Source organism: Rana temporaria, chromosome 5 (assembly GCF_905171775.1).
Source record: "Rana temporaria chromosome 5, aRanTem1.1, whole genome shotgun sequence".
Taxonomy (NCBI): domain Eukaryota; kingdom Metazoa; phylum Chordata; class Amphibia; order Anura; family Ranidae; genus Rana; species Rana temporaria.
This window is the reverse complement of record NC_053493.1, coordinates 159,604,295-159,632,168: the sequence shown is the minus strand read 5'-3', so window position 1 is coordinate 159,632,168 and position 27,874 is coordinate 159,604,295. Positions and strand designations below refer to the sequence as shown.

Below are 27,874 nucleotides of genomic sequence, written 5' to 3'. Positions count from 1 at the left end.
TGGAGAAACAGTTTGGTTGGTAGGTATGAAAGTTCTGTAGTGGGTTCTTTAGTAGGTCTTAGACATATAGGAGCTCCAAGAGAAAAAGTTTGGGACTTTAACCACTTCCCAACCGCCGCACAAGGATATACGTCGACAGAATGACACGGATGTGCAAATGTATATATACGTCCCTTTAATTTGCGAGCCGTGTGGTCGCGCGCGCTCCGTGACCGTGACCGCTGGATCTGTGGACTCAATATCCACCGGTGTCCCGCAGTCGGGTCACAGAGCTAAAGAACGGGGAGATGTCAGTGCAAACACAACATCTCCCTGTCCTTCCCCTGACATGTCACTGATCGTGTGTTTCCTGTCATCGGGAACAGCGATCAGTGACATGTCACGGCAAGCCATGCCCTCTAAAAGTTAGAAGCACTCCCTAGGTCACACATAACCCCTACAGGTTAACCCCTTCACTGCCAGTGTAATTTTTACAGTAATCATTGCATTTTTATAGCACTGTTCGCTGTAAAAATGACAATGGTCCCAAAATGGTCTCAAAAGTGTCCGCCATAATGTCGCATTCACGATAAAAATTTTGACTTTGGTGCTAGGGGTGATGATTTGGCCCAGAGTGGGCGGAGGTGTCCAGGGTGTTGCTGGTTGATTCTTACGACTGGCGTGAAACAGAAGAAGTTCTGTTTTCGCCCAGTTGAGTTTAAGATAACTCTTTGTCATCCAGTTTTCTATCAAAGAGAGGCATTTCTCTAGATCGAGATGATGATCCTTTTTGTTGCAGATGCGAAAATACAGTTGTGTGTCATCTGCATAGGAGGGATAAAGTAGTTTTTGGGTGCTGATGATTTCAAAGAGGGGGCGAAGATAGATGTTGAACAGTACCGGCGACAGGGGGGATCCTTGAGGGACCCCGCATGACACCATGCGTTTTTCAGAAGTGAAAGGACCAAGTTTCACTGTTTGTGATCGGTTTTCCAAAAAGGAGGAGAACCAAGATAAATCACCTTCCGTGACTCTGGCTACTTCAACTAGCCGAGTCAGTAAGAGTTTGTAGTCTACTGTGTCAAATGCTGCGCTTAGGTCCAACAGAACCAGAAGACACGATTCTCCTTCGTCTGCAGCCTCGAGAGCATCGTCCCATATTTTGAGCAGTGCTGTCTCCGTCCCGGGATGGAAACCCAATTGAAAAGAATCGAGCAAATTATGGGTATCTAGATGCTGTTGCAGCTGTTGTACCACTGCTTTCTCCATTACCTTGGAGAGGACGTTCAGGCCTGTTATGGGATGACGATGTTCAGGGGCCTTGGGGTCGAGGGTGGGTTTCTTCAAGATGGCATCCAGGGTTTCAGTGGCTCATTGATGAGATTGGATTGTTTTTATTTTGTTCCCTAATGTTGTTTTGAAGAGTTCCGAATGGAGCTTCTTCTGAGATCTTGTCCAGTGCGTAGTCACTGGTTTTGATGTTTTTGTTGAATGGGCATTTTTAATAATTATGAATTTGATTATATGGTGGTCTGTCCATGGTAGGAGCTCATTTTTCAGGATTTTTACTTCCACCTCTTGTCTGAAAATAAGATCAAGGGTGTGACCTAAGGTATGCGTGGGCCCACACACTAGCTGCTGCAGCCCTAGTGCTTCCAAGTGGTCAATGCAGGCGTCAGCAATGGGATCCTGTAATCTAAGTGTAACTTCATCTTTCACATTATGCAAAAACATTGGGCTAACTTTGTTTTGTTTTTTTAACCAGTTCCCGACCCCCGCATGTAAATGTACGTCCACAATATGGCACGTACAGGCACATGGGCATACATGTACGTCCCCGCCTTTCCCGGGTTCGGGGGTCCGATCGGGACCCCCTCCGGTACATGCGACGGCCGGGAACGGTGTACGGGAGGTCCGGGAGGAGGGGGCGGCTATTGATTTCCAGCCGTCCCCTCTCGATCTCCCTCGGCGAATCGGCTTCCACCTGAGCACGCCCTGCCTGTGTAACTGTAAACACAGGCAGGGAGGAAGTGACGTTTTCTCCCCTCTGGCGGTCTTTTCGTCCGGTTCCAGAGGAGAGAAGACGTCTGTACTGTGAGTTGCACCAACAGCACACTGACACAGCACACATAGGCACATAACCCCCCCCGATCACCCCCCCAGCACCCCCAGATCACCCCCTGTCACAGTGTCACTGATTGCAGTGATCATTTATTTTCTGATCACTGCTTTTAGTGTCAGTGTGACAGAAAAAAGTGTCAGGGCAGTTAGGTTTAGGCCCCTTTAGGTCCAGGGTAGCCCCCTACCCCCCCCAATAAAGGTTTAACCCCTGATTGCCCCTAGAGTTAACCCTTTCACCCCTATTGCCAGTGTCACTAAGCGATCGGTTTCTGATCGCTGTATTAGTGTCACTGTTGCCGCTAGGCAGTTAGTTTTTTTTGAGGTTCGCCACCAGGTTTATATAGCGTTAGGTACCCCCATAAATAAAGGTTTTAACCCCTGATTGCCCCTAGAGTTAACCCTTTCACCCCTATTGCCAGTGTCACTAAGCGATCGGTTTCTGATCGCTGTATTAGTGTCACTGTTGCCGCTAGGCAGTTAGTTTTTTTTGAGGTTCGCCGCCAGGTTTATATAGCGTTAGGTACCCCCATAAATAAAGGTTTTAACCCCTGATTGCCCCTAGAGTTAACCCTTTCACCACTGATCACTGTATAAGTGTCACTGGTGACGTGGTTAGCCAGTTAGTTATTTAGTTATTTTAGGTTCGCCACCAGGTTTTTAGAAAGCGTCAGGTACCCCCATATATTACCGAATAAAGGTTTTAACCCCCTGATTGCCCCCTAGTTAACCCTTTCACCAGTGATCACCGTATAAGTGTTACGGTTGACGCTGGTTGGTTAGTTTGCTGTTTATAGCATCAGGGCACCCGCCGTATATAACCCAATAGGTTTAACCCCCTGATCACCCGGCGGGTGATATAAATTTAATTTTAGCGCCAGTCAGGGTCTGCGTCGCCCCAGGCAGCGTTAGGTTAGAGCCAGTACCGCTTACACCCACTCGCTAAGCATACACCCCCCTTAGTGGTATAGGATCTGAACGGATCGATACCTGATCTGATCAGATCTATACTAGCGTACCCAGCAGTTTAGGGTACCCAAAACGCATTGTTAGCGGAATCAGCCCAGATACCCGCTAGCACCTGCGTTTTCCCCCTCTGCCCAGCCCAACCCACCCAAGTGCAGTATCGATCGATCACTGTCACTTACAAAACACAAGACAGATAACTGCAGCGTTCGCAGAGACAGGCCTGATCCCTGCGATCGCTTACAGTTTTTTTTGAAGCGTTTTCTACGTTTGCTTTCCTACAGATCAGGTGCTTTCTTTACCTGTGAATCCTTACCATTGTACCACTAAATTTAGAGTCCAAAATGGCAAAGCGAAGGTACAATGATAAGCAGGCCTTGGAGTTCATGTGCATGTCAGATAGTGAAGAGGAGGAGGTCACGCATCTGACAGATTCTGGCTCAGAATACGAACCCGTTTACGACAGCGGCTCCATGTCAGATAGCTCGCACGACGAAGTTGAGGTCCCTGCTAAGGCCAGGCGTACCCGATCCCGTTCTGATGTTGTTGAGCAGCAAGAACCGCAGGACCCTCGTATGGAGCAGAGATCCAGTACTAGCGCCGCTATTCCTTCTGGTGGATTGGCAAGCACCAGCGGCCTAGTACACCCTGGTCGTTTATCCAGCACTGCAGTAACACTTGGTGACGTGGCGAGTCCCATAAGTGCAGTTCAAGCTGGCGATGTGGCAAGCACAAGTAGTGTCCCGCTGCCACCAAGAAGAAGACAGAGACAGGCCCGTCGTGCCCATAGTGCCCTTCCTGTAGAATTTGCCTATCCTGATTGGGTCCCCACAACTTCTACAGCACCTGTACTTCCCCCATTCACTGGCCAACCCGGTATTCAGGTGGATACAGCGAATTTTATGGCACTTGATTTTTATTCGCTGTATTTCACGGAAGATCTCTATAGATCTATTGTGGACCAGACTAATTTATATGCTGGTACCTACATCGCCGCTAACCCCCAGTCTCGCCTTGCCAAACAATGGAAACCTCTCGAGGTTTCCGAATTTAAGACCTTTCTGGGCCTTACCCTCAACATGGGCATACACAAATTTCCGTCATTGCGGATGTATTGGTCCATACATCCCATCGACCATATGCCCGTTTTCTCTGCTCACATGGCCAGGAAACGATACGAGGCGATCCTGCGGTTCCTGCATTTCAGTGACAATGCACTTTGTCGTCCACGTGGAGACCCTGAATTTGACCGGCTCTACAAAATTCGGCCCCTCGTAAACCATTTCAACGAACGTTTTGCAGCCTTGTTTAATCCCCAGCAGGTTGTATGCGTTGATGAGTCCCTGGTTAAATTTGCTGGCCGCTTGTCTTTCAAACAGTACCTTCCCAGCAAGCGTGCCAGATACGGGGTCAAGCTCTATAAGCTCTGTGACAGGGCCACAGGCTACACATGGAGCTTTAGGGTTTACGAGGGAAAAGATAGTCAGGTAGAGCCGGAAGGATGCCCAGATTACATGGGGAGCGCTGGCAAGATTGTTTGGGACTTGGTGTCACCCTTATTCGGAAAGGGGTACCATTTGTATGTGGACAATTTTTACAGCAGCGTGCCACTTTTTAGCCACTTATTTGATCAACAGATTGGAGCATGTGGCACCGTGCGACCTTATCGCTGGGGCTTCCCCCAGCGGCTTGTAGATGCCCGTATTAGGCCGGGGGCGAGAGCCTGCTGCAGATGTAAAAATTTGCTCGCTGTGAAGTGGCGGGACAATAGGAATGTTTTCGTTCTTACCACCCTTCACGCAGACACGACAGTCCAAATTCGTACGGCGACTGGTGTTGTGGAGAAACCCCTCTGTGTCCACGAATATAACCTTAATATGGGAGGGGTGGACCTCAACGACCAGTTAATGGCGCCGTATCATATTGCCCGTAAGACGAGACGCTGGTACAAAAAAGTGTCTCTACATTTATTTCAATTGGCTCTACTGAATGCTCATGTCGTATACAGAGCTTCAGGACGGAATGAATCCTTCCTTCAATTCCAGAGGGATATCATCACAGAACTCCTGTATCCAGGCGGTACTGTACCTCACCAGCCCCTACCAAATGCAGTAAGCCGACTGCATGAGAGGCATTTTTCGTATGCCCTCGAGAGTACCCCTACCCAACGAGCCCCCCAAAGAAAATGTCGTGTCTGTACCAAGCGCGGATTTAGGCGTGACACCCGTTTCTTTTGTCCCAAATGTCCTGCCGATCCTGGTCTTTGTGTTGGTGAATGTTTTGAACGCTTCCACACACACGTTAATTATTAGTGTAGGGTGAAACATTTCACAGGCTAGGCACACTTACACAGGGTCTCCCAAGATGCCATCGCATTTTGAGAGACCCAAACCTGGAACCGAAAAGTTGAAGTTACAGTTCACAGTTACAAAAAAAAGTGTTAAAAAAAAAAAAAAAAGTAAAAAATAAAAACACACAAAAAAATATAAAATAAAAAAAACAAAAATAGTTGTCGTTTTATTGTTCTCTCCCTCTCTATTCTCTCTCTATTGTTCTGCTCTTTTTTACTGTATTCTATTCTGCAAAGTTTTATTGTTGTTATGTTTTTTCATGCTTGCTTTTCAGGTATGTAATTTATTTTACTGTTTTCAGGTACGCCATTCAGCTGTTGCGCGGACTTATTTATCTTGACAGCAACAGCGTTTGCTCCCACGATATATAAAGCCGCGACTCCAGTGCTGTAGGAGGTGATTTCACCACCACAGTTAAAAAAAAGAGCATATATGCCGAAGCATGGGGGCAGCAGGGGCGGAGGAGCGATTTTGCTCCTAATGCCGCGTACATACGGTTGACATTCCTACGGAGGCTTTCCCGTGGAAAAGTCTGACCATGTGTACACGGCATAGAAAAGTCCGACCGTGTGTACGCGGCATAGAAAAGTCCGACCGTACGCGGCATAACTTTTTTGCGGGAGGATGCCCCCATGCTTCGGCATATATATATTTTAGGCACAGGTTGCGTTAAAAAATGTTTTATTTTTTACTATGTTTTTTTATAGGTATTTGCTTTGCAGGTATCGTATGATCTTACTGTTATACTGGAATGTTACTTTGTTTTAATGTTAACCATCATTTGCTTAGCAGGTACGCCATTCAGTTGCAGTGCGGATTTATTTAGCGTGACAGCAACAGCGTTTGCTCCCACGATATATAAAGCCGCGACTCCAATGCTGTAGGAGGTGATTTCACCACTACAGTTCAAAAAAGAGCATATATGCCGTAGCATGGGGGCATTAGGGGCGGAGGAGCGATTTTGCTCCTAATGCCGCGTACATACGGTTGACATTCCTACGGAGGCTTTCCTGTGGAAAAGTCTGACCATGTGTACACGGCATAGAAAAGTCAGACCGTGTGTACGCGGCATAGAAAAGTCCGACCGTACGCGGCATAACTTTTTTGCGGGAGGATGCCCCCATGCTTCGGCATATATAAATGGTGCATGTATGCCCATCATTAGAAGTGGGTGGATGAAGGGAGGTATTCTAATGGTGGGCATACCCACCGATCAATCTTTTTTTTGTTCAGCCAACAGGATGCATGAAAAAAAAAAAGATTACAATACATGTCCAACAAGAACCATCAACGTACTGGTATGTTGCTGGACTTTGAATGGTTATACCAGAATGATGCCTGCGGGTTTAGGCATCATCTTGGTATCATTCTTTTCAGCCAGCGGTCGGCTTTCATGTAAAAGCAGTCCTAGCAGCTAATTAGCCTCTAGACTGCTTTTACATTCAGTGGGAGGGAATGTCCCCCCCCAGATATAAACAGCGCCATTGAGAATATGGGAAAGCATTTTATCACACCGATCTTGGTGTGGTCAGATGCTTTGAGGGCAGAGGAAAGATCTAGGGTCTAATAAACCCCATTTAAAAAAAAAAAGAGTACCTGTCACTAACTATTGCTATCATAAGGGATATTTACATTCCCTGAGATAACAATAAAAACGGTAAAAAAAATAAATAAATGGAAGGAACAGTTAACAAATAAAATAAAAAAAGCGAAATAAATATATAAAAAAATAAAAAAATAAAAAAAAGCATCCCTGTCCCCCCCTGCTCTTGCGCAAAGGCGAACGCAAGTGTCGGTCTGGAGTCATATGTAAACAGCAATTGCACCATGCATGTGAGGTATCACCGCGAAGGGCAGATCGAGGGCAGTCATTTTAGCAGTAGACCTACTCTGTAAATCTAATGTGGTAACCTGTAAAGGCTTTTAAAGGCTTTTAAAAATGTATGTAGTTTGTCGCCACTGCGCGTTTGTGCGCAATTTTAAAGTATGTCGTGTTTGGTATCCATGTACTCGGCCTAAGATCATAATTTTTATTTCATCAATAATTTGGGCAATATAGTGTGTTTTAGTGCTTTAAAATAAAAAAAGTGTATTTTTTCCCCAAAAAATGCGTTTGAAAAAACGCTGCGCAAATACTGTATGGAAAAAAAATTTGCAACACCCACCATTTTAATCTGTAGGGCCTTTGCTTTAAAAAAATATATAATGTTTGGGGGTTCAACTTAACTTTCTTGCAAAAAAATAATATGTTTTTATGTAAACAAACAGTGTCAGAAAGGGCTTTTTCTTCAAGTGGTTAGAAGAGTGGGTGATGTGTGACATAAGCTTCTAATTGTTGTGCATAAAATGCCAGGACAATTCAAAACCCCCCCAAATGACCCCATTTTGGAAAGTAGACACCCCAAGCTATTTGCTGAGAGGCATCTTAAGTCCATGGAATATTTTAGATTTTGACCCAAGTTGCGGGAAATATAAATATATATATATATATATATATTTTTTTTTTGCGCAAAGTTGTCACTAAATGATATATTGCTCAAACATGCCATGGGCATATGTGGAATTACACCCCAAAATACATTCTGCTGCTTCTCCTGAGTACGGGGATACCACATGTTTGGGACTTTTTGGGAGCCTAGCCGCGTACGGGACCCCGAAAACCAAGCACCGCCTTCAGCATTTCTAAGGGCGCACATTTTTGATTTCACTCCTCACTACCTATCACAGTTTCGAAGGCCATAAAATGCCAAAATAGCACAAAAAAACCCCAAATGACCCCATTTTGTAAAGTAGACACCCCAAGCTATTTGCTGAGAGGCATGTTGAGTCCATGGAATATTTAATTTTTTTGCCCCAAGTGATTGAATCATGACCAAAAAAAATAAAAATAAAAAAATGTACAAAACATTGTCACTAAATGATATATTTCTCACACATGCCATGGTTATATGTGGAATTGCACCCCAAAATACATTCTGCTGCTTCTCCTGAGTACGGGGATACCACATGTGTGGGACTTTTTGGGAGCCTAGCCGCGTATGAGACCCCGAAAACCAAGCACCGCCTTCAAGATTTCTAAGGACATAAATTTTTGATTTCACTCACACAAATCTTGAAGGCAGTGCTTGGTTTTCGGGGCCCCGTACGCGGCTAGGCTCCCAAAAAGTTCCACACATGTGGTATCCCCGTACTCAGGAGAAGCAGCAGAATGTATTTTGGGGTGCAATTCCACATATAACCGTGGCATGTGTGAGAAATATATCATTTAGTGACAACGTTTTGTAATTTTTTTTTTTGGTCATTATTCAGTGACTTGGGGCAAAAAAATTAAATATTACATGGACTCAACATCCCTCTCAGCAAATAGCTTGGGGTGTCTACTTTCCAAAATGGGGTCATTTGGGGGGGTTTTGTGCTGTTTTGGCATTTTATTGCCTTCGAAACTGTGATAGGTAGTGAGGAGTGAAATCAAAAATTTATGCCCTTAGAAATCCTGAAGGCGGTGATTGGTTTTCGGGGTCCCGTACGCGGCTAGGCTCCCAAAAAGTCCCACACATGTGGTATCCCCGTACTCAGGAGAAGCAGCAGAATGTATTTTGGGGTGCAATTCCACATATGCCCATGGCATATGTGAGAAATATATCATTTAGTGACAACGTTTTGTAAAATTATTTTTTTATTTTTTTTGGTCATTATTCAATCACTTGGGGCCATAAAATTAAATATTCCATGGACTCAACATGCCTCTCAGCAAATAGCTTGGGGTGTCTTCTTTCCAAAATGGGGTCATTTGGGGGGGTTGTGTGACATCTTGGCATTTTATGGCCTTCAAAACTGTGATAGGTAGTGATAGGTAGTGAGGAGTGAAATCAAAAATGTATGCCCTTAGAAATCTTGAAGGCGGTGCTTTGTTTTCGGGGCCCCGTATGCGGCTAGGCTCACAAAAAGTCCCACATATGTGGTATCCCCGTACTCGGGAGAAGCAGCAGAATGTATTTTGGGGTGCAATTCCACATATAACTATGGCATGTGTGAGCAATATATCATTTAGTGACAACTTTGTGCAAAAAAAAATCAGTTTGTCATATTCCCGCAACTTGTGTCAAAATATAAAATATTCCATGGACTCGACATGCCTCTCAGCAAATAGCTTAGGGTGTCTACTTTCCAAAATGGGGTCATTTGTTTTTTTTTTTGCTATTTTGGCATTTTATGGCCTTCGAAACCTTGATAGGTAGTGAGGAGTGAAATCAAAAATTTGTGCCCTTAGAAATGCTGAAGGCGGTGCTTGGGTTTTGGGGCCCCGTATGCGGCTAGGCTCCCAAAAAGTCCCACACATGTGGTATCCCCGTACTCAGGAGAAGCAGCAGAATGGATTTTGGGGTGCAATTCCACATATAACCATGGCATGTGTGAGAAATATATCATTTAGTGACAACTTTTTGTAAACATTTTTTTTTTTTTTTTCGTCATTATTCAATCACTTGGGACAAAAAAATTAAATATTCAATGGACTCAACATGCCTCTCAGCAGTTTCCTTGGGGTGTCTACTTTCCAAAATGGGGTCATTTGGGGGGGTTTTGTACTGCCCTGCCATTTTAGCACCTCAAGAAATGAGATAGGCGAAAACCAATAAATATACGCTTATTGCGATTTTTTTTACTAAAGACATGTGGCTGAATACATTTTGGCCTAAATGTTTGACTAAAATTTAGTTTATTCGATATTTTTTACTTTTTGTTATAAGAAAAATCATTTTTTTTCAAAATTTACGGTCTTTTTGCGTTTATATCGCAAAAAATAAAAATCGCAGAGGCGATCAAATACCATCAAAATAAAGCTCTATTTGTGGGAAGAAAAGGACGCAAGTTTCGTTTCGGTACAACATTGCATGACCGCGCAATTACCAGTTAAAGCAGCGCATTGCCAAATTGTAAAAACACCTTGGGTCTTTAGACAGCGTATTGGTCCGGGGCTTAAGTGGTTAAGTACAAAAAATTTTTTTTGTAAAAAAAACGTTTGAAAAATTGCTGCGCAAATACAATGCGAGATAAAGTTGCAACGATCACCATTGTATTCTCTAAGGTCTTTGCTAAAAAAACATATATAATGTTTTGGGGTTCCATGTAATTTTCTAGCAAATAAATGATGATTTTTACATGTAGGAGAGAAATGTCAGAATTGGCCTGGGTGCTCCAGAACGCCTGAAGGTGCTCCCTGCATGTTGGGCCTCTGTATGTGGTCACGCTGTGGAAAAGTCTCACACATGTGGTATCGCCATACTCGGGAGGAATAGCAGAATGTGTTTTGGGGTGTAATTTGTGCTATGCATATGCTGTGTGTGAGAAATAACCTGCTAATATGAAAATGTTGTGGAAAAAAAATTAAAGAAAAAAAATATTGAATTTGCAAAGAATTGTGGGAAAAAATGACAACTTCAAAAAACTCACCATGCCTTTTTCTAAATACCTTGGAATGTCTTCTTTCTAAAAAGGTGTCATTTGGGGGGTATTTGTACTTTTCTGGCATGTTAGGGTCTCAATAAATGAGATAGGCCATCAGCACTTCAGGTGTGATCAATTTTCAGATATTGACACCATAGCTTGTGGACTCTATAACGTTCACAAAGACCAAATAATATACACCAATTTGTACTTATTTTTACCAAAGATATGTAGCAGTATAAATTTGGGCCAAAATTTATGAAGAAAAAATACTAATTTGCTAAATTTTATAACAGAAACAAAGAAAAAATCATTTTTTTACAGAATTTTCAGTCTTTTTTCTCTTATAGCGCAAAAAAATAAAAAACCCAACACCCAATAAAAAACCCAATTAAATACCACCAAAAGAAAGCTTCATTTGTGGGAAAAAAAGGACGAAAATTTCATTTGGGTACAGTGTTGTATGACTGAGTAATTGTCATTCAAAAAGTGAGAGCACCGAAAGCTGAAAATTGGTCTGGTTATTAAGGGGGTTTAAGTGCCCAGTGGTCAAGTGGTTAATAAAGGGTTAAGGACTTTATAAAGTTGAATGCTAAAATATCAATATTTTTACTGATGTTAGATAACCTTATCATGGTGTTTGCTTTCAGAGATGATACAGTTTCCAAAGTATTAAGTAAGTTGAAGGCCATACTCATTCATTACAAACTGGGTAGCTTTTTAATAGATAAGCATGCTTCCAGTGTTTGGAAAACCAGGCAGCCTGAAGACAGAGGCGGAAGATTATATCTAAAGGAAGACTGAATGCAAAGTAACTTCTCTTAATAAAGGTGCACTACACTTGTATATCAGGTGAGAATATATCTACTTATTGTTTCAGCTGATGATATGGCTACTCTTATGCCGCATACAGACGGTCATTTTTTGCGATGAAAAAAAAATGACGTTTGAAGTGATGAAAAAAAACGACATTTTTGAAACTTCATTTTCAAAAACGATGTAGCATACACACCATCGTTTTGAAAAATGATGAACAAAGTGACGGCACTCTAAAGGGGAAGTTCTATTCGCCTTGAGGCTGCTTTTAGCTGGTTACTTGTTAGTAAAAGACGTTTCGTGCTTTTTTGTCTGTTACAGCGTGATGAATGTGCTTACTCCATTATGAATGGTAGTTTTACCTCCCGTCTCAAAACTTGCTTCTGGGCATGTGCGGGTTTAAAACGTCATTTTTGCCCACACACGATCATTTTTTATGACACAAAAAATGACATAAAAAATTTGAGTATGTTCGAATTTTTTTTTTGTCATTTTTCAGAAGACATAAAATGACATTTTGCCCACATACGATCATTTTAAATGACATTTTTAAAAATGTCATTTTATTTCATCACAAAAAATGACCGTCTGTACGCGGCATAAGAAGCGTTCCCCTTTTCCTTTTTCTTCCAGTGTTTGGAAGGCCTTGAACTTGTTCATTTTATTAAAGTTTCTGGATGGTTTAAACATTTTTGAGTGCTTGCCTGCCAACCTTGATTATCCTCTTCACACCCTGTGCAAATACTATCTTCAAAAGTTAGTATTCCATATGGATAAGAACACTCCTGCTAACAGGTCGCGTGAAATGCTTAACTCACTAAACACTGCACTGTTGGTGGTTGTGGGGAATCGCACTTTCGCCCCATACACTGAAATACCATATTTTTTTTTATTTTAGTGTTCACAATTTTTTTCTGATTTTAATACTATACAGTGATATCTCTTAAATGATCTTTTGTCACTTTAAAACACCATTTTTACTAAACAGTGATTTACTAAACTGGAGAGTGCAAAAGATGGTGCAGCTGTGCATGGCAGCCAATCAGGTTCTAAACGTCAGCTTGTTTAATTAAGCTTTGACAAAAAACTTGGAAGCTGATTGGTTTCTATGCAGAGCTGCAGCAGATTTTGCTGTTTTTACACTTTTCATTACAGTACATAGAATAACTACACAATTATTGTCACAAAAAGTAATATATTGTAAGACTAGAACATCTAATTATACAGATCAGCAAAATATGCCTATCTGAACAATGACCTAGTCTTTCTTTAACCACTTCATTACTGGGCACCTAAACCCCCTTCGTGCCCAGACCAATTTTCAGCTTTCAGGGCTGACGCATTTTGAATGACAATTGCGCGGTTATACAACACTGTACCCAAATTATATTTTTATAATTTTTTTCCCATAAATAGAGCTTTCTTTTGGTGGTATTTGATCATCTCTCCGATTTTTATTTTTTGCGCTATAAACAAAAAAAGACAGAACATTTTGAAAAAAAACACAATATTTTTTACTTTTTGTTATAATAATATCCCAATTAAAAAAAAAAGAAATTCCCTCGGTTTAGGCCGATACGTATTCTTCTACATATTTTTGTTAAAAAAATCGCAATAAGCGTATATTGATTGGTTTGCACAAAAGTTATAGCGCCTACAAAATAGGGGATAGATGTATGATTTTTTTTTTTTTTTTTACTAGTAATGGCGGCGATCTGCGCCTTTTTTTGTCAGGCCTGCCATATTGCGGCAGGCGTATCGGACACTTTTTACACAATTTTGGGACCATTAACATTTATACAGCGATCAGTGCTATAAAAATGCACTAATTACTGTATAAATGTGACTGGCAGGGAAGGGGTTAACACTAGGGGGTGAGGAAGGGGTTAAATGTGTATCCTGGGTGTGTTCTAACTGTGTGTGTGGAGGGGGACTAACTGGGGGAGGTGACCGATGCTGTGTCCCTATGTACAAGGGACAGAGCATCGGTCTCCTCTCTCCCTGACAGGACGTGGAGCTCTGTGTTTACACACAGAGCTCCACGTCCCTGCTGTCACCGCCGATCGCGGGTACCTGGCGGACATCGCACAGGGAATGTAAACAACAGGACGTCCAGGGACATCCACCCGGCACTTGAGAGCCGCGCTGTGGACGTCTTTTGTCTACAGCGCGGATCTCAAGTGGTTAAAGCCCAACTCCAAGCAAAACTGAAATGTAAATAGTGCATCAATGACCTTTCTCAGTCCTAATTCCAAATGTCTCTCCAGAAGCCTGCAATGTAATGATCACAGTTTCCTCTATCAGGCAAGCTAAGTTCCTGCCTTGGGGACCAGGCTTTTTTCCCTGTTATGTTTCTGGGCACTGGTCCCTTAACCACCACATGAGTTTTCTTGCCTTAGCAGCCTATGACAGAGGACATGGCAATTGTCATCTCCACCAATAGATGTTCACATTGTGCAGGCAGTGATGTGGACACACCAAGTAGGACCCCAGGAAGTAAATGGAAGAGAAAGGAATTGTTATGTGACTATGACTTGGAATTTTTGCTTTACATAGAGCAGCTAATTATTGTGCGGTGAGGGGTAGGGTGTTCTTAATAACCAGTAGCTGAGTTTAAATTTTTTTCTAATTTATGATAAAAAAATTATAAAAATATTATAATCTTGTAGAAAATGCTAAGAAGCAAGTAAAAAAAATTGAAAATGACTTACAGGATTACATAGACACTATAGTTCCTTCTCCCCTTATTCCAACTATGCCACAAATTAAATGCTATAATTCTAAATGCAGCTTTATAAACAGGAACTGCTCTTTAATCCAGTTATGAATTCATAAATTAATTAAATGTATTTTTATTAGCATAAGCTGGTAATTCTGTCTTGTTATCAGCCTCTTGTGAACTCTGCACAGCGGCCTACAAGGATCAGAACTCTGAACCACCCAAAGATCTTTAACTTTGTATAGGCATGCTTACAGAAGTAAAAAAGTTAACATACAGTTTAAATATTTCAACGGTGTTTAGCCGTTTGCCAGCTTTCACTTTTTTAGGTGAGTGCAAATGGTGGCAATACATTTTTATTAACGCCTAAATAATAATAAAAAAAAATAACACAAAGGACATTACTTACTATTGATCCGATGTCTCCCCACAGTTTTCCAGAGCAGCAAGGGTTAATAGATCTGACAGACCTATGAATCACTTATCAAGACTGCCCAATTATGCATTTTTGTAAAATTAAGAACAGGTAAATAATGAAAGTTTTGCCTCTCCTACATTCATAGAAGCCGTACAATAGCTTTCTATGTATGAAATTTGCCCATCCCCCTCTTATAGATTGTGTTTTACCCATTAAGGATATCGTTTCGCCTTCTATAAATGAAGGAGCTGGGTGTGGAGGTGCTGGGCATAATTAGGCACCTTTGATGAGTGCCTGTCAGAGATCCATCAGCTCTAGTATAGACCAGAAGATTATGGTTATGGGGAGTAAGGTGATGAAGGAGGATTTCAAAGAATGCAGGAGCCAGCAGCGCAAGGGACACATCCGATTAATAGTAAGCAATATCCTGATTTTATTTTTCTTTTCTTAAAATTAGGCTTTGCATTTATGCCCTTTATTATTTATATTTAATATGCTATGCCAGTATCTCATTCCCTCACTAACTAAAGACAGCAGATATCTTGAGTGGTCATGACACTTATGTGAATCTGCTGGCAATAACCCTATCTATAAAAGACAAATGTTTACCAGGAGTTTGTAACTTCAGCTGGCACACACTGTTCTCTGTAAGTGTGAGATATTTTTAAATCCTTGTTTGTTCAATAAACAGAAAAAGGGGCAAAAGGACAAGGCCAAAAAATATTTTGTTTGAGTGTGAAGAGGTGGAAACATTACCATCTGTCATGTGATCATAAATGAACTTGAAATTACATTTTAGCTTGTGATGTAAGTAAACATCTCATTGTACAGTCTGCTGTTTCATTAAATAAGCAATTTGTAAAATGCAGCAACAGTAGCCCAGAATTCACATAAATTATGAGGGGCAAGAATATCCTAAGTAGATTGAAGGCCCAAAGCACAAAAATGAGCAAAGAGGTATGTGAAGCAGATGCCTTCCTTGTTCTTTAAGCCTTGCCTTCAATTACAGTGCAAAAAAAGTTAAATGCAAACAATACAATGTTTTCACTGGGCCTGTAATGGCAGCTTTTAAAGCACAGGGAAGATCTAACAGACAGACGTTAACAGTATATTTTAAAAATCTGCTTGGTATTCCTGGATATAAAAAAATAATATGCTAAAATGTTTTCTTGTACAGTAAAGGCACACTTCATTCAGCACAACTGAAAGCTAATCTTCAAAATACATACAGGAAACAGAACTTAAGCTGGCCATATAGGATTCAGCAGGGTTCGATCCATGTATGAGCAGGATGATTGTACCTAAGTTGATCTATTGATTGACTTGGGTACAGTCAGCGTGTCAGATTTCCAGCATACATATATATTGCCATCAGCAATAGTCACTAGCAATAATTATTGGGTCTGCCCCCCCGCCAGGAGAACACAATAGCTCTGCGAGAGGTATTCCCCCATAATCACTGACTGCGTTAATGGGGGAATTGAACCATTTTCTTTCTTGCAACCCATGATTGCAGGAAAGAAAACTGCATCATCTATGTCAGAATTCACAGAGCCTGCCTTCTGAACTGCATTGATGCTGGGAAGAGGAGTTTCAAGAGACTGAGTCAGTACAGGAATTACAGCTTGCAGGCAGCAAGCCACCATGGAGTCCTAAGAAAAGGAAGGTTTGAAGTAAGCTTACTTTTTGGCCTAAAAGCAAAACGCTATGTGTGACGGAAAACTAACACTGCATATCACCCTGAACACACCATCGCCACCATGAAACATGGTGGTTGCAGCATTATGTTGTGGGGATGCTTTTCTTCAGCAGGGACAGGGAAGCTGTTCAGAGTTGATGGGATGACGGATGGAGCCAAATACAGGCAAATCTTAGAAGAAAACCTATTCGAGTCTGCAAAAGACTTGAGACTGGGGTGGAGGTTCACCTTCCAGCTGGATAACGACCCAAAACATACAGCCAGAGCTACAATGGAAAGGTTTATTCATGTGCTAGAATGGCCCAGTCAAAGTCGCGACCTAAATTATCCAATTGAGAATATGTGGCAAGACATGAAAATTGCTTTTCACAGATGCTCTCAATTCAATCTGACAGAGCTTGAGCTATTTTGCAAAGAAGAATGGGCAAAATGTCACTTTCTAGATGTGCAAAGCTGGTAAACACATACCCAAAAAGACTGTAATTCCCGACAAAGGTGGTTCTACAAAGTATTGTATTCAGGGTGGCTGAATACAAATGCACGCCACACTTTTAAGATATTTATTTGTAAAACTTTTTGAAAACCATTTATCATTTTCCTTCAACTTCACAATCAGTGGCCACTTTGTATTGGCTTATCACATAAAATCCCAATAAAATACATTTACAATTTTACTTTACTTTTTTAAGGCACTGTATATTGGATTGTCAAAAAGAACTACTGTTTGTATTTTTATTACAATGCTGATGTTATTAAAGTGTATGTTGTGGCCATAGATTTCCTTTAAGGAGAAAGTAGCTTTGGGGCCTCACAACCACCTTTATAAAAGTAATTGATTCTTTAGAGGATAAGGCTGCCAGTTCTGAAACCCGGCTCGCTGAAATGATAGCCTTCAGATAAACTATCTTACTAGCACAGTCGGCCAGGGGAATATCCCAGATAGGCTTAAAAGGAGATTTCTGCAGTGCTGACTGGACCAAACTGAGATCCCAGAATGTCCAAATGATATGAGTCACCATGTGAACAAAGGCCTCTACCAGGGGCATGATTGGCCAGTGCTCTCTAAATGAGAATGGCCAATGACAAGACTAGACGCTTCAGGATGCTCAAAGCCAAATGTTGCTCTAACCCAGGTTGGAGAAAGTACAGGATACATCCCATTGAAAATTGTTCAGGGTGAAACTTTCGTGCCATGCACCATTCAATGTATGCCTTCCAAGTTCCATAATAGACCTAGCAATAATTTTACCCAAGCAGGGTAAAAATAATTAAGTCAGAGAGACTTTGATCTCTTAGATTTCAACATGCAAGTCACCAAAGCCAGTGACTGTAAAGAAGGATAGCAAACTGGTCCCAGAGATAGTGGGTTTGGCTGGTCTAGAAGTGCCCACGGAATGTCTCCCTGGAGTCATAGAATGTTCAAGTACCAAGTCCTTCTGAACCAGTTTGGTGCTACCAAGATCACTGGAAGCCCATCATCTCGATTCTGTGAAGCAGTTGAAGTATAAACTGATCTAATCCTATGGGGTCAATAGCGTGTCCCCAGCAAAGGCCTTTGGAACCCTGATCCTGGCCATAAATGTGTCCACCTTGTTAAATCAGTGACAACAGTTTCCAGCGTCCCCCAGTGGTGACATATGTCCCAGAACACTTATGCCCTGTACACACGATCGGATATCTGATGGAATCTAAACCGATGGATTTTTTCATCGGATATCCGATGAAGCTGACTTTCATCAGTCTTGCCTACACACCATTGGTTAAAAATCTAATCGTGTCCAACGCGGTGACGTAAAACACTACTACGTGCTGAGAAAAATTAAGTTCAATGCTTCCGAACATTCGTCGACTTGATTCTGAGCATGCGTGGATATTTGACCAATGGATTTCTCCACAGACGATCGTTTTTTTCTATCGTTTTTTTAACCATAGGCAAAATGTAAAACAGGTTCTATTTTTTTTCACAGATGGGGAAAAAAAACGATAGGGCCCACACACGATCGGTTCGTCCGTTTTCATCAGATGAACCAATCGTGTGTACAGGGCATTAAGGGTGTAGAGACAATGGGCCAGATCCACAAAGAGCCGGCGTAACGTAAAAATTCCCATTTAAGTTACACTGCCTTAAAATTTCTACCTAAGCACAAAGCACTTACCTAGAAATTTTCGGCTGTGTAACTTAAATTCCGCCGGCGCAAGGCGTTCCTCTTTAAATGGGGGCGATTCCCATTTAAATTAGGCGCGCTCCCGCGCCGGGCTGTACTGCGCATGCTCGTGACGTAATTTTCCCGACGTACATAGTGCGAAATTACGTTACACGGAGCTTTGTGGATCGCGCCGGGTCAATAAAGTTGCGTCGGGAAAAAAAAAGATACGGCGAAAAAAAAAAATGTAAAACAAAAAAAAAAACGCGTCACTGGACAGAAGGGTCTGCTTTTACAAGGTGTAAACAGTTTACACTTTGTAAAAGCAGCCCTAATTTTACGATTGCAAACTAAAACTTACGGAGAAAAAACAAAGCTGAAAAGCTGCGTGGATCTCCGTAAGTGCTAATTTGCATACCCGAGGCGACATTTTGACGCAAAATGCCCCCAGCGGCGAGATGCGGTACTGCATCCTAAGATCCGGCAGTGTAAGTCCCTTACACATGTCGGATCTTCTGTCTATCTCTTGGAAACTGATTCTGTGGATCAGTTCCAAAGATAGAAACAGGGATACGACGGCGTATCAGTAGATACGCCGGCGTATCCCTTTTGAGGATCTGGCCCAATGACTTTGCATCCAGAAGCTGAAGACTTTGGAAGTCTGCCTACCAATTATCTATTATGGAAATGTGGGCTGTGGACAAGGCTGAAACATGCCTTGTGAACCAAACCCTAGTTAGGTTTGATTTTTGAAGGGCCACATGGCTTCTGGTGCCATTCTGATGCTTGATATAAGCCTCAGCTTTAGCATTGTCTGACTGAACCATTGTTTGTTGCCCCTGAAGCTGGTTGGTCCAACACAGCAGGGATAGGTGTCTAGTTCTGTTCCCATGGCCTCTAGTTACAGAATGTTGCCTGAATGGCCTGCAATTTCGATGAACAGGCAGGCAGGTTAGGGGCATAAATTGGGGAGGTGGTAGGGAGTTAAACTCCAGTCAAAGATCTGAAATGTCCTGAGTCCAGACAAATGCAAAGGCCAAAATACAGCAGCAGAATTAGGTGCCAGATTAAGCTGGCTTGGACGTCCAGGACTTGTGTTGAGTTTTGCGAGAGACTCTGAATAACCTCATTATGGCCCTATACACAGTGTGTGCTGATCTGCTTCCTTGTCCCATTTCCCTTCTAACTTACACCTGTATTGGGCTGGGGATCTCTTGAGGGTACTCACAACCATGATTAGTGAAGAGACTGTTGCGTTTGGAGCATAAGGGGTGCAACCAATCTGTGTCCAGTTACTGAAGGCTGTTTCATAACCTGGTGAAGGCTGTGCAGCGACCTGAGCCATAATTTGGAGGAGTAAAGCTGCTGGAGCACTGATGTTGTCAGGGCTTTGACAGCAGGAAAAGGTCTTTAGGACCCAGCATCTGTTAGGACACCAACAACAGGAGAAGGGCTCTAGGACCCAGCGTCTCCAACAACACATCACATGGGCCTTTATAAGGAAATGTATCAGTGCTTGAAGTTGCTGACTGATCTCAGCTTGTTACCTGTGTTACTGTGATTCCTTGCTCCTGTGATCCCTAGTTTCTGACCCGGCTTGTTCCCGACCTGTCTGCCTATCTCCAGTCCCTGACCCCGGCTCATCTCACGGATACAATCTGCCTGCTTCTTGTGTTTGACCTGGCTTCCACCTGACTTCATCTGTTCTGCTTTAAACCTGGTTCTGATCTCTGTTATCTCAGTGACTTTACAGACCTTGAGGCGATTTAGTTTGCGATTGTAGTGCTATACAAGTTACTCATTCATTCACAGACCTGTCTAGCCTCACAGGTGCCACCTGCCTGTAGACTCTGTTCATCACAACAGCAGTATTCCTGTGTTTTCTGCAAGCAACTCCTCAGATGACCTGTGCTACTTTGTGCCAGACTCCTCCAGTCTCACCTTCAGGGTAGTCTGGAACTTAGCTGCAAAGGAAGCCCTCTCTCCATTGGCCTCCAGCACCTGGTACATGACAGACGTGCACGTTTTTGTGTATAGCAATGTCTTCAACATGGATACTCGGAGCCAGAGAAATGGCTGTGTACCACCTACAGAGGCAAGCGCTATTGCGCATTTGAATGCACATTTAAATGTGTTGCAGGGCTTGCTCCAAATTTTTCTATACCTGCACCTAGTCTTGGACAAGCGTAAAGTGGCACATGCTATTCACATGGATGCAGGTAACTGCTTTAATGTAGGCCCTTGACAGTGACAAACTATTTAAAAGTGTTGCAGCCTCTCTACAACACTCTGCTTCCTGCCTAAGATCCTGCTTTCACCTATTCTATGTACAAGACTCAGTGGCTCAGTGTCCAGAGACTACCACAGGGTGGTGAGTGGGTGTGGGAGAAGTTGTGCGAGAACCCCACAGGAGATGGACCAAAGCCCCAGGCTCCCCACAGTATGGTATAGGCACAAAGAGAGTCTTCAGGGACTGGAACTACTAGGATACAGACTGGTACTGCTTTGGACCTTTAGAGCACTCTGCAGCTGTAACGCATTGCACTGCTGTGCAAATGTGAGCACCACATGCAGAGTCCAGTGCAGAAAGTTGATGTTACAGACAAAACAAAAAAACAGAAGTTCGACCCTATCATATCCAAAACTATAAAAACACTACACTTAGGCCCGGATTCAGAGACAGCGGTGTATTTTTTTGCGGGCGTAGCGCATCTCATATGCACTACGCCGACGTAACTCTGAGAGGCAAGAGCAGTATTCACAAAGCACTTGCTCCCTAAGTTACGTTGGCGTAGCGTAAATGGGCCGGCGTAAGCCTGCCTAATTCAATTTAGGAAGGTAGTGGGCGTGTTGTATTAAAATTAGCCGTGACCCCATGTAAATGAATTCCCAAACGAACGGCGCATGCGCGCGAATGCTCAGAATCACGTCGCATACTCTCTAACATACGTCAGCTCAATGCTTTCGACGTGCACGTAACCTACGCCCAGCCCCATTCACATACGACTTATGCAAACAACGTAAAATCCGACGGCTGTTCCAACGTCCATACCCTAACATGACTTACCCCTGCTTTATGAGGGATAACTATACGCCGGACGTATGCCTTACGTAAACGGCGTAGCTTACTGCGACGGGCGCAAGTACGTTTGTGAATCGGCGTATCTAGGTCATTTACATATTCGATGCGTAAATCAATGGAAGCGCCCCTAGCGGCCAGCGTAAATATGCACCCAAGATACGACGGCATAGGAGACTTACGTTGGTCGGATGGAGCCAGAATTCAGGCGTATCTGGTTTCAAGAATACGGCGCATAGATACGACGGCGCATCCTAGAACTTACGCGGCGTATCAACAGATACGTCGGCGTAAGTTCTCTCTGAATTTGGCCCATAGTTTTTTCTGGGAATTACTCTTTTTTGTCTGCTTCCCACTATAATTGGATGTCCATCAATATCTTTTAATATGCTTTTTTTCAGTGGCAGCCAATAGTATTTGAACGTCAAAGTGTGTATCTACCAATGTTAATCAGTCTGTGTCCATCAATTTCTTGCAGCCTGGTAAAGTGATCACTTAAGTGTAAAATAAGAATTGACATTCCCTTTGCAATAAAGTGCAACTAAACAATCATTGTAAAATGAACATCTAAATCCAGCATACACAGTACTACACCCCAGCAGTTTATTATAATCCTCAAATTCATTTCACACCACTTTTTTGTCCCATCAATGTGCTCTCCACATGCCCCCATGTAGGTTTTTTCCTTTCACTTCAGCTTTGATGGAGACAAGCAGCGTACATATATTGTGGTCACATGCACTTCTCTGCTACAGTTACACACTCCATCAATCAATGCACCTGCTGATTCTTTTGTGCATGCATGCACATTTTCATTCATTCAGGCTGGTTTTCTTGGTCCTGCTAAAGCCCATGGATGGTGCTATGTAGGCACAGACTTTTTATCAATGGGTGGCTTGATGTGCCGGCGCTAGGTGCATCTGTGCATATTGCTGTAGTCCTTATCGGGAGTGTGCCAAGGAGGGTGACTACATAATCACATACACTGGGACCCTGTAAAACACATTTAGCCACCCTCATAAGGGAAGTTGTAGCATAGGATATATAAAAATGTAATTTTGGGGATGTGCTTTTTAAGGCTGGTATTAAACGGGACAAAAAATTCAGATCATAGTATTATGCCGCATTCACACGACCGTTTTTCATGACGTGAATTTTTTTTTTTTTATGTCATTAAAACGACCGTGTGTGGGCTCCAGAGCATTTTGCATGACGTGAAAAATTGGCATAAAAAAATTAAAACATGCTCTATTTTTTCGCGTCGTTTTTCACGTTGTCGTTTTTCACGTAGTGAAAAACGGTCGTGTGTAGGCTTTAAGGACATGAAATAAACTCGCATGTTTAGAAGCAAGTTATGAGATGGGAGCGCTCGTTCTAGTAAAATAGCGTTCATAATGGAGATAGAACATTCGTCACGCTGTAACTGACTGAAAAGCACGAAGACTGAAAAGCACGAACCGTCTCTCACCAAACTTTTACTAACACGAAATCAGCAAAAGCAGCCCCAAGGGTGACGCCATGCGAATGGAACTTCCCCTTTATAGTGCCGTCGTACGTGTTGTACGTCACCGCGCTTTGCTAGAGTATTTTTTTTTCACGATCGTGTGTAGGCAAGGCAGGCTTGACAAAAAAACGTTGTTTTTTCTAGACCATTAAAAATGGTCGTGTGTACGCGGCATAAAATATGTTTTTTTAAAATTTTGTTTGGAAATTTCATAAAGTATATTTATACTGTAACTCTTTATGTCCTTCTAATTTACAGTAGCGGATACGCTCAACAACTATATCATTATATGTATTATTCTGTACTCTTCACCATCTTTTATTGTTTCATGGAACAAAATACTCAATCTAAACCTTAGAAACATCTGTGCCTTAGGCACATAGCTAGGTAGTTGGATTGGAAAACACGCCTACAGTATATCCCTGCAGAAATTGCATTTGAAAATAAAAGGGTGTTGTGATAGCAAAAAAATTTAATTTTGTTTTAGATCACTCACAAATAAATTAATATAGTCTGTTTTCTGATCTCGGAAATTAATGACTGTGTTTCATTGTTTTCTCATGTCTGCCAGGCTGATATAAACAAAATGCTGTTATTATCAAAAGGAATGTAAAAGCGAATGGAACAATTGCTGTAAATTTACAATTGGAAATAAATGTATGATTTGTCAGAGCCCAATGACTTACTTCAAAAGGACAAATGTTTTGATTGTTCATGCAAGCTGAATAAAGTATGTTCAAACAGGGTATTGCTCAACGCCAAATCTAAAAGTTAAGGTTTCTAAACAAGCAACTCCCCATAAGTCTTTTAAAATGACAGATTCTGGTGCAAGAGCGATTTCCTGACAGATAACATCTAAACCCATCTATGTTAACTCTTGAAAGCAATTCATATTGGTTCGAAGGGCAACTGACAGTTAAAAAATGACATCATCTTATAGATTATGCAGTCATACAACCACATTTATTGCCTGCACCATGATTCAGGCGATAAAGCAGGCCATACATGTAAAGATTTACCCTCAACCGGCTGAACGAGAAATACATAGAGGGCCAGATCCACAAAGAAGTTACGCTGGCGTATCTATTGATACGCCGCGTAACTTCTAGTTTGCTCCGGCGTATCTTTGTTTTGTATCCACAAAACAAGATAAGCCTGAAGCTGGGCTAGATCCGACTGGCGTACGTCTTAGTCTAAGGTGCATATTTACGCTGGCCGCTAGGTGGCGCTTCCGTCAATTTCCGCGTCGAGTATGCAAATTAGCTAGATACGCGAATCCACACGTCGTTTCCGTAAGGCTTTTTCCGGCGTAAAGTTACCCCTGCTATATGAGGCGTACTCAATGTTAAGTATGGACGTCGTTCCCGCGTCGAAATTTGAAAATTTTACGTCGTTTGCATAAGTCGTTTGCGAATAGGGCTTTGTGTAGAATTACGTTCACGTCGAAAGCACTGGCTTGTTGCAGGTTAAATTGAAGCATGCGCTGGGATACCCCTACGGACGGCACATGCGCCGTTCCAAAAAAAAACGTAATTTACGTCGGGTCAAGTAAAATTAACATAAAACACGCCCACATCTTTAACATTTGAATTCCGCGCCCTTACGCCGGCAGATTTACGCTACGCCGCCGTAACTTTAGAAGCAAGTGCTTTGTGAATACAGCACTTGCCTCTCAAAGTTGCGGCGGCATAGCGTTACTAGGATACGCTACGCCTGCCTAAAAGTACGATGTGCTACGTGGATCTGGCCCAGAGTCTCTTATCCAAGCTAAACAGCATAAATGAACTAATGTGGATGGACTTTTCTCCCAATGCCAGCAATTGTATTCTGGCAGCCAATAACCCTAGCTTTTAGATTACCTGGACAGTGGTTGCAGCCGAGTGGCTGTAGTCACTGTTCAGCTTACATTTTTCTGCCTGTATCCTTACATTTTTTAAGTTTTTAAGGGTGATGTTGACAGGGCCCCCTACAGCCTAAATGTTGGCTGATTCACAGGAATCAAAGTCGATTCAAGCCATTTATTGCAAACCTAAGCTTGAGTGCCAACAGCTGGATTTGACCACAGTTTGTGACCAAATGTAATAAATAAAAATGAGGTGGTATTATCTAACTGAGTAGAAGCAGCATCGGGTATTAACTGATATTAATATGTTCTAGTTTTGAAGATGGTGTATGTGTTATTTTTCATAAATTTTAAGCTAGTAAAAACATTAGGGTAGGTGAGTGCCTGGCATGGGATGGGCCCCATAAAGAGGGCCAGGTCACTAGCTTTAATTTGAAATGCATACATGGCTAAACCACAGCCTTCAGCTTTCATTCGGCCATAATAGTAGCTGATGAAATATATTGTAAATTGAATTAGCCTTTTCACACCTCAATTAGAGGTAAGAAAGTTAACTGAGAGGATACTTACAAAATACCATGATTAGCAATCACAGTGCCATACCAGGACCTAGGTGTATTAGCACTCACAATGTTCTAGCAGGACCCAGGTGATGGACAATGATTACAAATATACTATATTATGTCTCATATTAATTGTTTGATTTTGATAACGTAACCTATTATGTTCAATAAAACAAACTACTGTAAGCAGTTCTTCTGAGATTTAAAGCCAATGCTAGCATCCCTAATGAGGTATCCATGTTGACATTAATTAACTAATAAAAAAAAAGGAAATACAGTTGTCTGTAGGGACTGCACAGGTTTTATAAAAGCCCTTCTGAGCCTGGCAAACTGTAAGGGTGTGGGCTTTGCTATCTAGTCTTATACTATATTCGAGCCTGGTAAAAAAAATTATGGAACCTTTAGATCCCATACACACTATTCGATTTTCTTCAGATTTTTGTCTTCAGATTTACCAAAACCATATAATATGAGGTAAAATCTTAAGAGTTTCGATTTGTATGCAATCAAGTAGGCCCTTAAACTACATGGTTTTGGTAAATCTGAAGACAAAAATCTGCAGAAAATCTAATAAGGTTCCTGTTTTGCATAATGTATACAGTTACACCCTTACATTATAATTGAGTGTCAGTTTCTAGCTTGTGTTTACAGAACGTTTCATGCTTTATTTAATAAGATGTACTGATCAATGCCTCACATGCAGTAGCTAAATAATTGTAGGGTCATGCATTAAAGGATAGGTTCATCTTTAAAAAAAAAAAATAAATAACATATTTTGGCAGGTAAAAAAATAAATATATATAATTTTTTTTCTCAGGAGCCTCCAGAGCATTGCACCCATGATCAGCAGATCACGGATGCAACTAGAAAATGCTTGAGAATGCTGAATAGCTGAATTGCTAAGCCCACACCAAAGCCATTCACCATAACCACTACACAATTTTTTAGGACATACAAGCAGTGTTCCTTCAGTACTTATAAAGCTTGTGATCATTAATCCCCACACCTAATGATTGAGAGACAGTGTGAGAGAACCCTTCAAACAAGCCTAAATAAATCCACAACAGTACATGCTATCGAAACAGCGACTTCACCGTTAGAGACACACGGCCTTTGTGAACGTATAGGTATAAAATTTATGTTGATAAACCTAAAAATTTGGGCATGTCAGCGATTTAAAAAATAAGTTTGCTGTGCGTTTCGCTGGGAACTGTGAAGAATTTTATACAGAACATTCAATGGAAGAAAGTGTAGAACTCTTGTCATTTGGAAGCTCAACCAGCCAAAAGTAAAAGGTGTATCACAAAACTGAGCACATTGCCTGAAACTAGACAAAAACATATACAATAAATGTATAAATTGTGTATGACAAGTAGATCTTGTGGGCGTGAGACTAATTAATAGAGCAGGAACTAAGATAATTTTTTTTAAAGCTCTGTGCTGTAGCGATGACATCATCCACTCTAAGCAACCCCATAGACACCCTGTTTATTTGCTAAAATTTTCTGAAATGATCAGTAAACTCAAACAGCTTTTTCACAAAAACTGTAGAAGATATCAAACTGAAAAGATATAGCCGGATAGCTGAATATTTTGTGAACATTTTAAAGTTTGTTTGGTGACTGTAGGTGAAAGTATGAAGGAGCTGAAACTTTTGGGAGCGGAAGAATGTTTTAAAGATTTGAAGCATGCTCTCATTGACTTCAATGTTAATTGATAACATTTCCTGAAACGATATAGCCGGATAGCTGAATATTTTGTAAACATTTTAAAGTTTGTTTGGCATCTGTAGGTAAAAGTATGAAGGAGCTAAAACTTTTGGGAGCAGAACAAGATTTGAAGGATTTGAAGCATGCTCTCATTGACTTCAATGTTAAAAAAAAGTGTTAAAAAGCTTATTATTTAAAAAAGTATAAATAGTAGAAAAAAAGTTGAAGTCCCATCAGCTGAAAGAGCCGAACATTTTAAAAGTTAAATGGACTTAATAGCTGAAAGTATGCAGAAGTTACGCAGAGCCAAAAAACGTATGAAATAATAAAATTAAATTTAAGAATAATTAAAAAACGAATAACAATACTGGGAATGCTATTGGGAATTCCCACTAATTACAGGCTCGTGCAGACACTGCCTACACCTTTTTACCCATACCTTTGTACAGGCTTTCTTTTTGAAAGCTGTAGGATTTGTCAATGAACTAAGAGCCCTTACCAGTGCCCTTGCAGTTCATTGA

The 27,874-nt window shown here is 41.6% G+C and overlaps 1 protein-coding gene across 1 annotated transcript in view; it reads right to left on the bottom strand.

The window, feature by feature from the left end:
- LOC120940440 (protein cordon-bleu-like) overlaps nt 1–27,874 on the bottom strand; it is a 47,577-nt gene that overhangs the window by 1,464 nt on the left and 18,239 nt on the right.